Source organism: Schistocerca nitens, chromosome 8, assembly GCF_023898315.1.
Source record: "Schistocerca nitens isolate TAMUIC-IGC-003100 chromosome 8, iqSchNite1.1, whole genome shotgun sequence".
NCBI lineage: Eukaryota > Metazoa > Arthropoda > Insecta > Orthoptera > Acrididae > Schistocerca > Schistocerca nitens.
The window spans coordinates 22,408,205-22,423,989 of NC_064621.1; the positions used below are offsets into that span (position 1 = coordinate 22,408,205).

The window sequence follows — 15,785 nt, forward strand, 5'->3', positions numbered from 1 at the left end:
ATTGGAATGACTCCTTACCCTCTCCCTTAAAACCCACATCCATTCGTCTTTCCCTCTCCTTCCCTCTTTCCTGATGAGGCAACAGTTTGTTGCGAAAGCTTGAATTTTGTGTGTATGTTTGAGTTTGTTTGTGTGTCTATTGACCTGCCAGCGCTTTCGTTTGGTAAGTCACATCATCTTTGTTTTTAGATATAATTTCTACTTATGATGATATGATACATAGTTTCTGCTTATGATGATATGATACATAATTTCTACTTACGATGATATGATACATAGTTTTCTACTTATTATGGAATAATTTATATGCTTTGTGAAATGTGATATGAATGGGGAGGGTTTATATAAATTTTGAAAGGGGTGGGTAGTGTAGGTACAAACATGACTAACACTACACATACACCAAACCTTTCAAATGACCCTTGCAGACAAGTGTGACTACCTAATCCTTCACCATTGCTGTTCCATAGGAGTTGCTAAGATCTTTCTTTGGGGACTTCAAAGGTGAAGGTGAGAATGTAAGTTCTGCAGGAGACGTTTAACATCATACCTCCTCCTGCTTCTCACTCAAGTACTGGCGAAATGGGGATTCTGGAGAAGGGGGGTGAGAAGGGTTTCTGTCTTTGGGGCAATTTTCTTTCTCTTCTTCAATCTTAGCAACCATTTCTACTTTTTCCTTTCTTACTTCTCTTTTGAGTACCAGTCTATCTTTCCCTCCGCCTATATGCATACACTTCTATCGCTGAAGTCCTTCTCGATTTCCTTGGTTTTCTAAAACCTTCAACTTATTTTCCATAAGCTGGCCAAAGAATCAGGCTACATGACTACCCATACACATACACGCAATGGAACACAAAGACACAAACAGGAAGAGTACAGTTTAAGATAATGAGGGAACCGTCATTTGTTGGAGGGAGAAAAGTGTGCACATAGTGATAGGTATGCGCACCTGGCTATGTGAGGTTACGGTTCCACATCACATGAAGGTATGTACAGGGATATATTTATATAGGTAACAGCTAAGAGTATTTATGGTTATGATGATGGTATTACACTAGTACGTGTACATGAGAGAATGAGGAAAATATTGTGGTTCTTTATGCTACATCGTATACTTAAGTGGACAGAATTGGTGTCAGTATAACTACTATTCTGATGAGGAACATAGGACTGGAAGAGTAGAGGACTCTAAAGGTTTAAAAAAAGTATTGAGAAGCGAGTGTAAAGAGTGAAGTAGGATGTTAATTTTTCTAAAGAGTTACTCAAATTCTAGGGTACGTAAAGATGTATACTAGGGCAATGGACTATGAAACCTACTCAGGAAGGAGAAGGAGGGTGCACCCAGCATTGATTGGATGGAAAAGAGCAGGTAGGCAGACCCAAGAAAGGCTGACCTACACTGTGCAGGCAGGGGCACCAAGAAGGGGATTGACCTGTACCATAGTATATTAGGAATGTGTTTAAAGGGGCATACCTACCAAAATGGAGGGAGGAAGTGCTTTCATAGTATTAAGCCATATGTGAGGTATAGGTACTGTGCCTAAAGGAAAAGGGCAGTATTGTGACAAAAGTCACAAATTTTGTAGAGATTATTCTGGTAAGTTTGAATTCTCGTTTCCACTCGGATTGTTATGTTTGTGTGAAGTTACATGTGTTGAAAAGAACACTTTTATTTACCCAGAGTTGTTCCAGATTGTAAAAGGTATTCAATAAATCCATACTTAGAAAAAGTAGTACAAGAAGTAAGAGCAAATAACAGCATATGCTTGGGTAATGCACACTTGGTGTTTATGATTGGAAAGGGAACTGAGAGATTCTTGTCCTTACAAAGTTTACATTGATCAAAAGATCCATGATTATAATGGTATTAACATGGAAAAGGAAAGAGAGCTATATATGAAGTACCCGATGGGAAAAAAAATGTTATATAAATTGATGGAAACATGAAGTAATATTATATGAATACAATATTTATGTACATAACGAACATGTGTAAAATATTGTGTTCGAGCTATGGTAAGGGATATGTAGTGCCTTGAGAATTTTGGGGTAAATTCTAGAGACCATGTGTTATTTTAGAGATGAGTGTGGTAAAGTAGAACTGTGTCTACTGCACCACAATTATGTGTGTGCAGGACGGACGTGTATCAGACGGATGATCGGTGTAGGCAGGTAGTCGCTGAGCCTGCCTAAGAAGTTACGCGTCCAGCTCAAGGAATAAATGCACTGTACTCCATGTGTAAACATTTGAATGTTGTTGAAACAAGAGTAGAGACAATTACTTATTCATTTATTCTCTTACTTTCGTAAGGTCCGGACAGTTGTCTTCTTAAACTTGGAGAGATTTGTAGACTGTATCTATGGAAAAATGAATGTGATAGTTTCTGACGGACTGGAAGGTGTTGAGCTTATGAAAAATGTTTTAGTTGTATGAAAACAGTTATGTGCGATGAAAATACAGTAAGATTGAGTTCAAAGTATTCTTGAGTGGGTGGAGTTATTTTAAAAGTATAAAACATTCCTCCAAAGTAGCATCTTATCTTTGGAGAAGAAGTTGTGCAGGGCATTGCAGCTGGCTATCATGAAAAGAAGATTGGCAAAGCAACTCCAAGTAAGTTCAATAGCCAAGGGGGAGTGTGAGTCTTGCACACCAGTACCACACTGCCACCTTTAAACACTGGAAACTGCCAGACCATTCATCTCCTATTGTACTCCTTACAACCATTTCAGTCACATGCTGCCTAATGATCCCTTTGAGACTCTCAACATCCTCTGGTTCTTTCAACTTATCCATTCACTATCTTCTTAATATAGTATCTGTCTACAATTTTTACAGTTTTAATCTGTAGTTCATAAGCAATAAATAATGGTCAGAGTCCACATGTCCCCCTGAAAATATTTACAATTTAAAATCTATTTTCTGTACACAATTCTATCACGCAGCTTCCTCTTTCATTCCTCCCTCTCCCCTCCCCCCGATCGTGTTCTATTTTTCCTTCTCTCCCTTTTCCTATTATCAAATTCCAGTCCCCCATCCCAATTAAATTTTTGGCTCCCTTAACTATCTGAATAATTTATTTTATCTCATACATTGTCTGCCGCTTGTGGTCTCAAGGTACTGTTCTTGCTTCCCAAGCACGGGGTACTGGGTTTGATTCTCAGCGGAGTTAGGGATTTTCACCTGCCCCAAGGTGACTGGTTGTTGCTGTGTCGTTTTCATCATATCATTCATCCCCGTTACAGTCAGAGGAAGGCAACGGCAAACAACCTCCATTAGGACCTTCCCTAGTACGGCGGTGTGGGCCTCCTGCATCATTCCCCTATGCTCTGTCAAGAAGCATGGGACTTCATTTCCATTTCCATCATACATTTTTTCAATCTCTTCATTATCTGTGTAGCTATATAGTTGGCATATAAACTCGCACTACTGGGCGGGAGATGGCTTTGTGTCTATCTTGGCTATGAGATGTGTTCACCATACTGTTCATAGTAGCATACCCACATACCTATTTTATTTTTCATTATTAGACCTACTCCTTCCCTACTTTGATTGATTTTGTACTTAGAACCCTATATTCACATGAACAGAATTCCTGTCAGTCCTGTTACTGCACTTCACTAATTCCCACTACATCTAACTTCAACCTACCCATTTCCGTTTTTAAATTCTCTAGCCTCCTACCTGATTGAGGGATGTAACGTTCCATGCTCTGACATATTTAGAATGACAGTTTGGTTCCCACATGATGACTTCCTCCTGAGCAGTCCCTGCCTGGAGATTCAGATTGAGGACTATTTTACCTGTGGAAAATTTTACTCTAGAGGATGCAACCATCATTAAGCTATACAGTAGAGCTGCATTCTGGTGGGAAAAATAAAGACTGTAGTTTCCACATGCTTTCAGTCACTTGCAGATCATGAGAGCCAAGCCATGTTGGCTAATGTTGTTCCTGCAGCTACTGGAAAGTTTGCTGGCCCTCTTCAGGAATGATAGATTAGTTTGGTCTCTCCACTAATACCTGTCCATTGTGGTTGCACCTACAGACTAGCTATCTGTATCACTGAAGCTTGCAAGCCACTCTGTTCATAAATGACCCTGCCTAGAACAGTTGATATCCAGTCAACAGCTTTGATGGTAGAAGAACAATTTGGTTTGTAAATGGCAGTGGTAGAAATATTGCTATCCAGCAGATAGCTTTTGTACTCCACATTAGGAATAGCTACCAAATGTATACACCCTACCTTCCATGCACTGTTCCTGCTCTGACTGCAGCACGTTATCCACCTACCTAATGAACTGCTGGATCACATTAAACATTATTTAAATAGGAAATTACCTCTCTTTATTTTCAAATCTATTCATCTCAGTTCCACATAATGTTCCTGACATAATTTCTGATGATATTGGCAACCACTGAACTACAGTGTTGCACAATATGGCTGTACGAGTGTGAACGAGTACTCTGTAGCTCTGAAGAAGGATTCGTCCAAAAGGTAGCAACATTCTCAACCTTGATAATTTGCCTACTGGTGACTAAGAACCTAAAATATTTATGGAGTTATTATGTTTACTCCTTAAATTATTTACCAAATGTGCCCAGTAATCATGGAAAAAATGACATTCTGTTTTTGGAGATATTGTAAGGTATTATTTTTTATTTCTGACAAACTCACTTTTTTATGATACAGTCACAGCCAGTTTCGGCTTCAAAGGCCATCTTCAGACACTATGGGCAGCACTCCATGAACAAGTGCTGACAATGCAGAAACACTTCTTTATCAAATGCCACACTGAAAATGGCCTCTGTGGGCCAAAACCAATGATGACAGTATCAGAAAACAATGATTGTGTCAAAAATAAAAAATAATACCTTCCATTAATTATGTTAGTGGCAGCTGTACGACAACTCCTGAGTCTAACAATTTCAGTTGTATAACTCAACAATACAAGTCACCCCAACAAACTTAGTTTCACAGAGTAGATCACATAAGATGCATTACTCCAGGAGTATAGTTCCCCAACCAAAGCTGACGCAAGCAGATATTTGCAATCTGGAAGATGGACCAAAAAGTGTGTAAGGGATTAGTTGAAGCTTTGACAAATATAAAGGTTAATAGTATTTACAAAATGGGATCAATAAACCAACAGGGAATGACCAAGACTGATAAAATGAAATAGGTCATAATTGAGATGAGGACTAGATAATAAAAGATACTGATGCTGACTTTTCAAGAAGGGAACAAACAGTAAGAACACGAAAGACCTGAGAGAGGTAGACACAGTCTTAAGATTAGTGAAGGGACTCATAGGAGATTATAACGGTATAGTTGAAGAGAGAACTAACATAAGAGAACATTCAATTAGTGCCTGCCACAAACTAGGACAACCCAAAATGGGAAAATATTAATCGAACTATGCTGAAAATACAAAATGAGACTGATGACAACACACTTCAGTCCCAATAAACAGAAAAAAATATATGGGTATGTCTTATGCACTGATGATAGTGGAATCCAGATTCACTACATAGCATTAAGTTCTACAAGCACTAAATCAATTTTGAACACTGATGTTAGGTTCCCATCTATGTCCACGCCTTCTGGTGGGCTGTCCAAATTGTACCAAAGAAGTTCTAACTAATATCACTTTGTTTGATTCGTTGGAACAATAAGGTTCTATTTGACAGGTGGAACTGTGTGTCTCTACAGCCAAATTTCAGTTAGAAATGACAGAATTCCAAGTGCTCAGTTGGAACCTTGTCATACGAACGCACTCTAGTGAGTTATTTTAGAACCTCCACTTTGGCAACTCAACCTTGTTTCTATTATTCACGAATCATTAAAGTCATTACTGTTCTGGTTTACTACTTGTGTAGTGTATCCAGGTATGCAAGAAATATTTCCTAGTGACACTTTGTATTTCACAAAAACCAGTATACCATGTTCATAAAAATAAGGATCCTGTTAGTAATAAACCATCAAGTGGCAACACAGGTTTGAATCAGAATAGTTCCAGGAAGCTTTGTGAGGTTGAAAAAGAATATGTGAAGCAATATATAAATTCTTTTCCAATTGTCAGGTCTCACTATTGCCCTGTTCAAACAGCAGCAAAACACCATGACTCAAGTTTATCTCTTTATCAAGACAAGTGTTCAGAAGAAGTTAGAATACCAGTCAAGTATAATATGTATAGGCATATTTTTGACATGAATTCAATTTAGGATTTGTGAGAGAAAATCTGATTGGTGCGAACTATGTGAAGAACATATACTGTCAAATACACACAACAGACTCACTGAAAATTTGGAAAAAATTACTGTGAATATATTTAAAAAATTGAAAAAGAAGCTGCGAGAAAACTTAGAGATGAACACAGGAAACAAAGTCGGTTCCGATGTTTTGCCTTGACCTGCAGAAAGTGATCTCATGTAAAAGAGCAGAAATTAGTACACTTTTTTAGAAAATAAATTATGAAATTTATATAATTTAACAGTTCATTATTCAAGTAGTAAAGCAATATATATTATGCTTTGTGGACAGAAACACTGTCTGGCAAATCTAGAAATGTCCTTGCTAATGCTTTTAAATCCATTATAGACAAGGTAACTTGTAATTTCACTGAGGTGGGACATAACAAAAGGGCACAACTTCTGAAGCTAATGAATGAAAGAGTTAAATGGATAGTTAATTAAACAAAAAATAGAACAATATTAAACCATTACTATCAAAAGATAAAAAGAAAGATGTCAATGACATGTTGAAGCACATGCCTCCCATGGATCTGGATTCTAGAATATTATAAAGCTATCATGGGGTTGAATTTTTTATAAGAAAAATGATACAATGGCTGACATTACTGTATTGAAATTTAAAACAGACTTGATTTCTTGGTTTATTGAATAATTTTTCTTGTACATAATGATAAATAAAGTTAAATATTTGTGTAATTATTAGTTTTCATTAATCAAATCTTATCATCCTAAAAAACAATAGGATTCAAACAAGGAAAATATCTAGCATATAAACTGTTCACTTCTGGGGGGCAAGGAAGCAAGAAAAAGTAAAATTTATTCTTATAAATTGACTGAAGAAACGTGCATAGAGGTAAATGACTCATGAAGATGCACCAGATGCTTGAATAGCACGATCAGATACGAATTTCTTTTATTTTTCCGAGTTTGTCTGCACCAACAGTTTCCCAATGAATGAGATAAGGGAAAGGTTAACACAGTAATGTTGCACTTTTATTACACTTCTGAAATGAATGTTCTTTATAGTTCATTGCAACAAGCACTGACTAGTAGTACATATAAAAGAAACGCTATTGTAGATGGAGTGACAACTGAATAATGAGGTAATAAAACTTCAACATCGATTTTCATGGTACGAGTGAAGAATTAGTTAACACCACATCATTCCAAACGATTGAGCTGTCAGCACACATAGTCAATGTTGATGTTCCACATATCCATCCACACATACAGACACAAGCAGACATTGAAATATATTTGCTTGTGTCTGTATGTGTGGATGGATATGTGTGTGTGTGCGAGTGTATACCTGTCCTTTTTTCCCCCTAAGGTAAGTCTTTCCGCTCCCGGGATTGGAATGACTCCTTACCCTCTCCCTTAAAACCCACATCCTTTCGTTATATATATATATATATATATATATATGGTTATAATAAAGGGAAACATTCCACGTAGGAAAAATATATCTAACAGCATAGATGATGTGACTTACCAAATGAAAGTGCTGGCAGGTCGACAGACACACAAACATACACACAAAATTCAAGCTTTCGCAACAAACTGTTGCCTCATCAGGAAAGAGGGAAGGAGAGGGAAAGACGAAAGGATGTGGGTTTTAAGGGAGAGGGTAAGGAGTCATTCCAATCCCGGGAGCGGAAAGACTTACCTTAGGGGGAAAAAAGGACAGGTATACACTCGCACACACGCACATATCCATCCACACGCAGACATATTTGGTCTTTAAATATACACAAGCAGACATATTTCAATGTCTGCTTGTGTCTGTATGTGTGGATGGATATGTGTGTGTGTGCACGAGTGTATACCTGTCCTTTTTTCCCCCTAAGGTAAGTCTTTCCGCTCCCGGGATTGGAATGACTCCTTACCCTCTCCCTTAAAACCCACATCCTTTCATCTTTCCCTCTCCTTCCCTCTTTCCTGACGAAGCAACCGTTGGTTGCGAAAGCTAGAATTTTGTGTGTATATTTGTGTTTGTTTGTGTGTCTATCGACCTGCCAGCGCTTTTGTTTGGTAAGTCTCATCATCTTTCTTTTTATATATATATATATATATATATATATATATATATATATATATATATATATATATATATATATATATATATATATATATATACCTTGTACATCATATCTACTATATAAATGGAGTCAAAATACATGCCAGTCAAAATCCAGTGGAAAATAATGTATGCACAAAAAATTAAGAGTTGAAAGTAAATAAGAAAATTGCAACCAGCAAGAGTCACTGTAAAAGTCTATTCTACGAGTATATGTCTCATGATGCTAGCTGTAGAAGAAAATGCCACTGCTAAGAAATATATAATGTTGTACAGCATTCCATTCAGTCTATATGAATAGATAATCTTTAACTTGTACAGACACAGTATCAGAAGTAACAATGATTAAGTTTTATTCTGCTTCCACATGAAGAGATTTACATTATAGAGTTACAAAGGATAGTATGTGTGACAACCTTGCTGATTATGTCCAATGACAATTTTTTTTTAATTTTTTATTTTGTAGCATGTAATTTTGAACTGCTTTGTGTGTGACTGTTTGGTGAGTAATTTCTGTGAGCACAGTATGATTATTGAGAAAGAAAAAGATTCCATTCTGCTTTATTAGTGAGTCACAGACCTTTTGTTTAGTGATTGTTTGCACTATGCTGTTTACTCTTTGTTACATAGGTAATATAATATTTTTAATATAGCCTCCTTCCTCGCAATATTTTATTGAACAGTGACTCACGAATAGATGATGTGAGACAAACAGCACTGTTTATGTCTGACAAGATTTGCTCATTTTATTGTATGTAATTGTGAGCAGGATGTGCTCCTGTTTAGCAAGTGGATTGTGTGGCCATGGTGTGTAATTTTTGTAACATAGTTTACATCTCATAAAACTTCCTTCCTTGCCACATTTTATTATATAATATGTGAGCACAAAGCATATGTGCTTTGTCATCTATTTGCACTAAATCCACAGGAAAGATTTTGTATAATTAATTAAAAAGAATATTTCTATTGAAGTTATGTGAAAATCTCATTCTGGAAACATTGCTCATCATTGCATTGCAGTATAACTTGTTTCCTCAAAGTGTCAACATGTATGTCGTAAACGCACTCATGGTGCTCAAAAAAGTAACTTTATGACAAAGCTTGTATGGCTAATTATTATGACTATACCATCTATATATGTAATGGCACAATATGTGTAGGTAGCATAGTGCATCTACTCAGGTATAGAAATGTTGTCATATATTTTTTTTAAATGATTTTATAGTCTCTGTTTGGGTAGTTTGAAAACATTTGTATGTCAAGCTACCTCTGTATTTTATTTTTAGGTCTGAAGATGGTCATCATTGGCCAAAATTAATAATGTGATTGATAAACACTTGTGGTCCATGACTGGATTTGTAATAAAATAAATATTTCCTGGATCAATGGAATATCTTATTCTGACTATGTCACAACTTGTGAATCTGTTAGTTTTTCTATTTCCACAATCTATTGCCTCACACACCACCCAGGAACTGGAGGATCAGGCCAGATGTAAAGCAAGAAAATCATACATACCAACTAGAGATGAGAAGGCACAAACTGTAAGTTACCAGAAGATAAACAAGGCAGCTGGGCATGATAGGACATTAACATTTTGTAGTCAAATCCTGAGGATAGCTCAGGTCACAACCTGTGTTAAAAAGATCATGCTCGAGTATAGGTCAGGCCGCAATTTTCTTGATGCACAAGCCATCTATTGCTTGAAAATTCGACTCACTGCATATTAGAAAAATGTATGGACATCTCACTAGCTGTCCCTTGACTGGTCCTGCCTTCTGTTGTCAATTTCTAGAATTATTTCAAAAGAAACAGTAGTAGACATAGCAGCTGCTGTCACAAATGTTTGAGCCAATATGATAGTAATGGCATAATTTCATTCATGTACTTATTCGGTTTCACATTTTGCTGTAACTCAGCTACAAATGAAGCCATGTTTGTTGAGTGAACAAGAAATTCTGGAAGCTCAAGAGGAAGAAATTGCTCAATAAATCTCATCACACTTTTTTGGGAGGATAATTATACTTTCTGTCATCATTATTTTAAAATTCGTAATCTAATACAGAAGTAAAGCACACATGAAAAATAAATCTTCAAGCTTAGTCTTTTTTAGTATGAATTACTCCTGACTATACATCAATTACATATGTGCCAGTAAAACTTAAAATAACAGCTTCAGTTTCTTAGGGCTGATGTTCATCCAAACAGCTGATTTCCAAAGTGTTAACTTTGAAAATAAAGTGGGGAGTCAAAATGGTCCTGGTCCACATGACAAAAATTTATTAACTCGATCTGATGACAAAGAAATTATCCACAAGGATGAAAGAATGTAATTATAGCACCAGTACATAAAAATACTTGTAAGAGGGATGTGAACAACTATGCCTGTTCTACAGGCATAGAAAAGATTCTTATTCTGAAACAGTTGATACAATATATTTTCTTAAAAGACAAGATGATGGTAGTAGCTTCCACAAACTTCAATAAAGCTCTGAACTCAAGTGATATACAAAAACACTATAAGAGAACTAACAACTGAGGCACTGATGAACACTAAGATATGGGTGAGATTCAAGGGAATGCTGTCAGAAGTATTTGGTATCAAGACAGGAGTTAAACAGGGAGACAGGCTGTCGCCAATTTTGTTTAATGTCGCCCTGGATGAAGTAATCAGACAGTGCACAGTAAAAATAATGAAATGAGGGTATCACAGATGCATATGTGGACTAAGGACAGCAGAACACAAATGAATTACCTAGTTTTTGTGGATGACTTAGCAAATAATGAATGAAATGGAAGTAATTACAAAGAAACAAATCAAAAGCAAAATGTTCTGAAGAGAAAGATTTACCACTGGAGATAGGGAAACACTAGAAGGCACTGAGCAGAAAGTGAAAAAAATTAAGTACCTTACAGATTAAATCACAGGAAGAAATTTGAATAAGTACTACATTAATAAAAATTAAAAATCTGAGGAGAATCTTTTGTAGAAACAGAAAATGTTGTAATAAAAAAAAAAAAAAAAAAATTCAACGCACAAAAATATTGGACACCATAGTGCAGTAGTAAAGACTGATATGTTACTTGCACCTGAGGTGAAAACATTGTCAAGATATAGTTGAGAAAAATTAGAAAAAGAAGACAGCAAAATCCTTAGGAAGATCCTGGGCTCAAAAAGAGGAGGCTAAAGATGGTAGCGAACATCAAAGGAAGACCTATACCAGAATTTAAGGGAAATGTAAGGGGACTTCAAAAAGTAAGTTACACATGTCGTCTCACACTAAGGCCATTGTGCAGCAAGAGTGGAGCAGTGTAAGAAGAGAGTGCATGTACTGTGTTTCTTGGAGACACAGCCTTGCTGTGCTACAGATGACAGGTGCATCACAGTGTGTGAGTCAAATGGCATGGCTACTAGTAACATACTCCAACTTTGAAGTACACCCGATAGTGTGACTCTTGTGGGCAAAACATCTAAACTGCACACAGATTCACCATAAAATTATGCAATGCCACGTCTAGCCATAGTAAATTGGTGCCAACAATTTGACGAAAGCCACACAGACATTGCTGGGAAGGAAAGCAATCAACATTGACCAAAGACAAGAATGTCAAGACAACTGAGAAAATGATTCATAATAATCACAGATTTTTCAATGATGAGGATTATGAGCTGTTTCTCAATGGCCTCATGACTGAGGACTGGATTTCTATCATTTAGGAACTGTCTTATTAGTAGAACATTCTGAACACTGTTTACAGAGACTTGATGTTTCTGAAAAATAGTGTCATATATCTGTGTCACCTCGAAGTACAGCATTCAACAGAAGTTACTTGGCCTGCCATAATAATCTTTTAACTTACTTTTTGAGGTCCCCTAGTATGAGAAGAAACTATATAGACTTCAAAGAACAAGACCTGTTGGACATGTAATCAGACTGAAAGATGTATAGAATCAGAGGCAAACAGAGACCAAGATGCTAGCTGAACTTAGGAAGGACTGGTGTTAAGATGATAATCCACACAGAAGGGCAGGGCAACTAACATTTCTGAGATCAATGAGAAATAATGGTGCAAAAACAAAATAGAGATCCACAAATAGAGCAGGCAAGAGAGGATGACACTGACTATCCCACAAAAACAGCAAGAGAGAAAAAAATGACAGTCTGGCAGGAAAAGACGAAGGAAACCCAATGCCTGAAGGGCTTACCTATCGCTATAGAGGGGCAGTTGCCTGAGACTGCAGTCGTGTGTGTGTGTGTGTGTGTGAGTGTGTGTGTGTGTGTGTGTGTGTTGATGGAGGCCATTGGACGAAAGCTTTAAGTGTGAAAGTCTTTTTGTTGTGCCCATCTGCGACTCAGCATCTCTGCTATATCGTGAGTGGCAACTTTCCTTCTCTTAATATTGTTACATTCCACCATGGAATTTCCATTGTTTAGTTCAGAACATATTCTTCATTAACTACAAGTAACTGAATTTTCTAAAAAGGAATGAAAAAATATGAGTTTCATGGTTATTGGTATATATAATGAGAAAGGCCATCAAAAATGATTAATTGCCCATAAGGGTTGCAAGAAATTAGCAAACTGTAAAGGATAAAACTCTTACTGTGCATGGGTTCACAGCTGTCAGAATTAAATTACTACCGTATTTACTCGAATCTAAGCCGCACTCGAATCTAAGCCGCACCTGAAAAATGAGACTCGAAATAAAGGGAAAAAAAAAATTCCCGAATCTAAGCCGCACTTGAAATTTGAGACTCGAAATTCAAGGGGAGAGAAAGTTTAAGGCCGCACCTCCAAATCGAAACAAAGTTGGTCCATTGTAATATGAGACACAATTTAGGTCGAATGAAAGACGATACAGCTACAGTAGTTTGGTTCGAGTCGTAAGCTTAGCAGTTAAGCTTTACCAGGTAGCCATTGCTATGCGTCAGGCGCTCCGTCCGTATTTATACAGGTACCCTTCCTTTTTCACGTGCTTCGTCTGGTTTGAATCGATTGCTTATTTTGCTTTGGTCTGATAAGTGCCGTTTTCTTTGTTATAGGTGTTTACGTCACTCTTAAGCTGAAAATGCATTACTGTACTGTGTAATACATTGTCTGTCGCATTTTGATAGTGCGTGTTTATGGCCTGTCGCCGCTCGCGGCATGACTTGCTTTTGTGCGCGCTACATCCGCTTAAAAAAAAAAAAAAGAGGAATCGTCTCATTAGCGAAACAATGGTAAGAGACTGCTATTTGTTGTTACTTACACTGCTGCTTTCTTTGATAATGATCAACAAGAACCAAATGCGTATGATAGAACATGCGTATGATAGAACATGTTCTGAACGAGAGTTTTGCAAAAATTTTCCTCCATTTGAAAATCTTTGCGGCCGCTTCTTTAGTACATCAAATTCTGCACAGAAATTAGTCATCTTACATTTAAAATCTAGTCAGTTGCCGTGCTTCATTTCTGACTGTATCACTATTAGGCATAAGAATAATACGAATATAAACATGACACGATACGTATATTCTTCCGCGTTTGCTGTTGTCTCACTCTGGTTTCGTAGTTTATTACGCAGACAGGATTTAAATGAGATAGCAGCAAACACGAAAGAATACATGGCAAAATGTTTATATTTGTATTATTCTTATGGTGAAGAGAATACTGCATGTGATTCACATTTCATCAGGTTCCTATTAGTAACCATCTCTTCACACAGGTAGGAAAAAACTCGGAACGTAGAGTTGGCCATATTGACGAACATCCCTAACAGTCTTACCAGTCGGAGTTTCGTAGTACATTGAAATTCTGCTACATTCGAAGATGAACAATACGGAATTTGTATTTACTTCGTTGGATAATGTATGAAAATGCAGTGGTCGAAACGCGGGGCGGAGAAAAAAAAAGCTCGTCTTCTACGTTTTTTTAAATTTATTTACTGATGCAGAGGTTTTGGCGCCAGTATTTATCTTTGTGCCCACATTGTGTAGCACTACATATATTCGACGGCAGAAGTTAGTTGTGGCGGCACCTATCAACATTTTTCAGAACTTCCGCTTGCTTTGCACTCGATTCTAAGCCGCAGGTGGTTTTTTGGATTACAAAAACCGGAAAAAAAGTGCGGCTTACATTCGAGTAAATACGGTACTCTTTGTTGTAGGCAATACATCAATAAAATGGGGAAGATATGCATTAGCCAGCTGAATGTCAATGACAAATACAGAATGGGAAGAAAAGAGGAAGCACACATAATGTAGGTGAAAGTCAGTGATAAAAGTACCCTGGGATTCATCTTTGGAGAACAGATTTATAGTATGCCTGCATTTCCTAATTTTTCTCAAACCGTATAAATCCCTTACAGAAATGAAATAAATGAAATGATCGTATGGCATTTTTTGGCCGGGATATCCCCTTCGAGGTTTGGCCGCCATATTGCAAGTGTTTTTAGTTGACACCACTTTGGTGACTTGCATGTCAAAGATGATGAAACTGATGATGAAGGATACACAACACCTAGTCCCCTGCCGGGAATCAAACCTGGGCCCCATTGCTTGGTAGGTAGTAATGCTACGGCTGCGCTATGGAGGCAGACCTTACAGAAATAAAATCCATATTTAACAAAAAAGTATTCTGAGTGTAGAGCCATGTCATGTTGTAATAAAAAAAAATTGATCTGAGCACTATGGGACTTAACATCTGAGGTCATCAGTCCCCTAGAACTTAGAACTACTTAAACCTAACTAACCTAAGGACATCACACACATCCATGTCCAAGGCAGGATTCGAACCTGCGACCGTAGCGGTCGCGCGGTTCCAGACTGAAGCGCCTAGAACCGCTCGGCCACACTGGCCATCCCATGTTGTAATATATCTACACTGGGTGAATGAAACTGATTTTAAGCCACCGTTACAGTGGCCTTCCTCTGGGCCTTGCAATGGAAGGAAAGATAATCTCCATTCTGAGCTGAAGCATTTGGTACTCGCACATTAGGGAACAAACTATGCTGGTATTAAAATGGTCCACTCACAGCCTAATTATATCACTGGCACAAGCAGTAATATCTCCTCGTTTAAAGGAAAAAAATTCTTTAGTAGTAATAAATGTAACCTTTCATTTAAAGCCCACACCCACATAGAATTTAAGGGGAAAGTCTGTTATAAAGCACATTATTTCAACGAGGCGATGATTTGCAGCTTGTACAAACTGTTGAAAAATCATACTTGTATGCAGCTGTATTGATCAAATTATTACACAAGCAGTTTCACTCATGAATAGACCATCTTCAGTTGTACTTTACATTGTAATCAGATGTGTGACAACCCAAAACCAGTATAAAGCATCATGTTACCAACCAAAATTTTCATTCAATTATAAATCAGAAACACATATAGCTTCCAGTAAATCTGTGGCATGACAATATTGTCATGTGGTTTGACACAGATTTACTGTATGCTATATCTGCTCCTGAT

The 15,785-nt window shown here is 37.2% G+C and overlaps 1 protein-coding gene across 1 annotated transcript in view; it reads right to left on the reverse strand.

Moving 5' to 3' along the window:
* LOC126198519 (fibrillin-2-like) overlaps positions 1–15,785 on the reverse strand; it is a 732,236-nt gene that overhangs the window by 279,444 nt on the left and 437,007 nt on the right. The window lies entirely within an intron of this gene.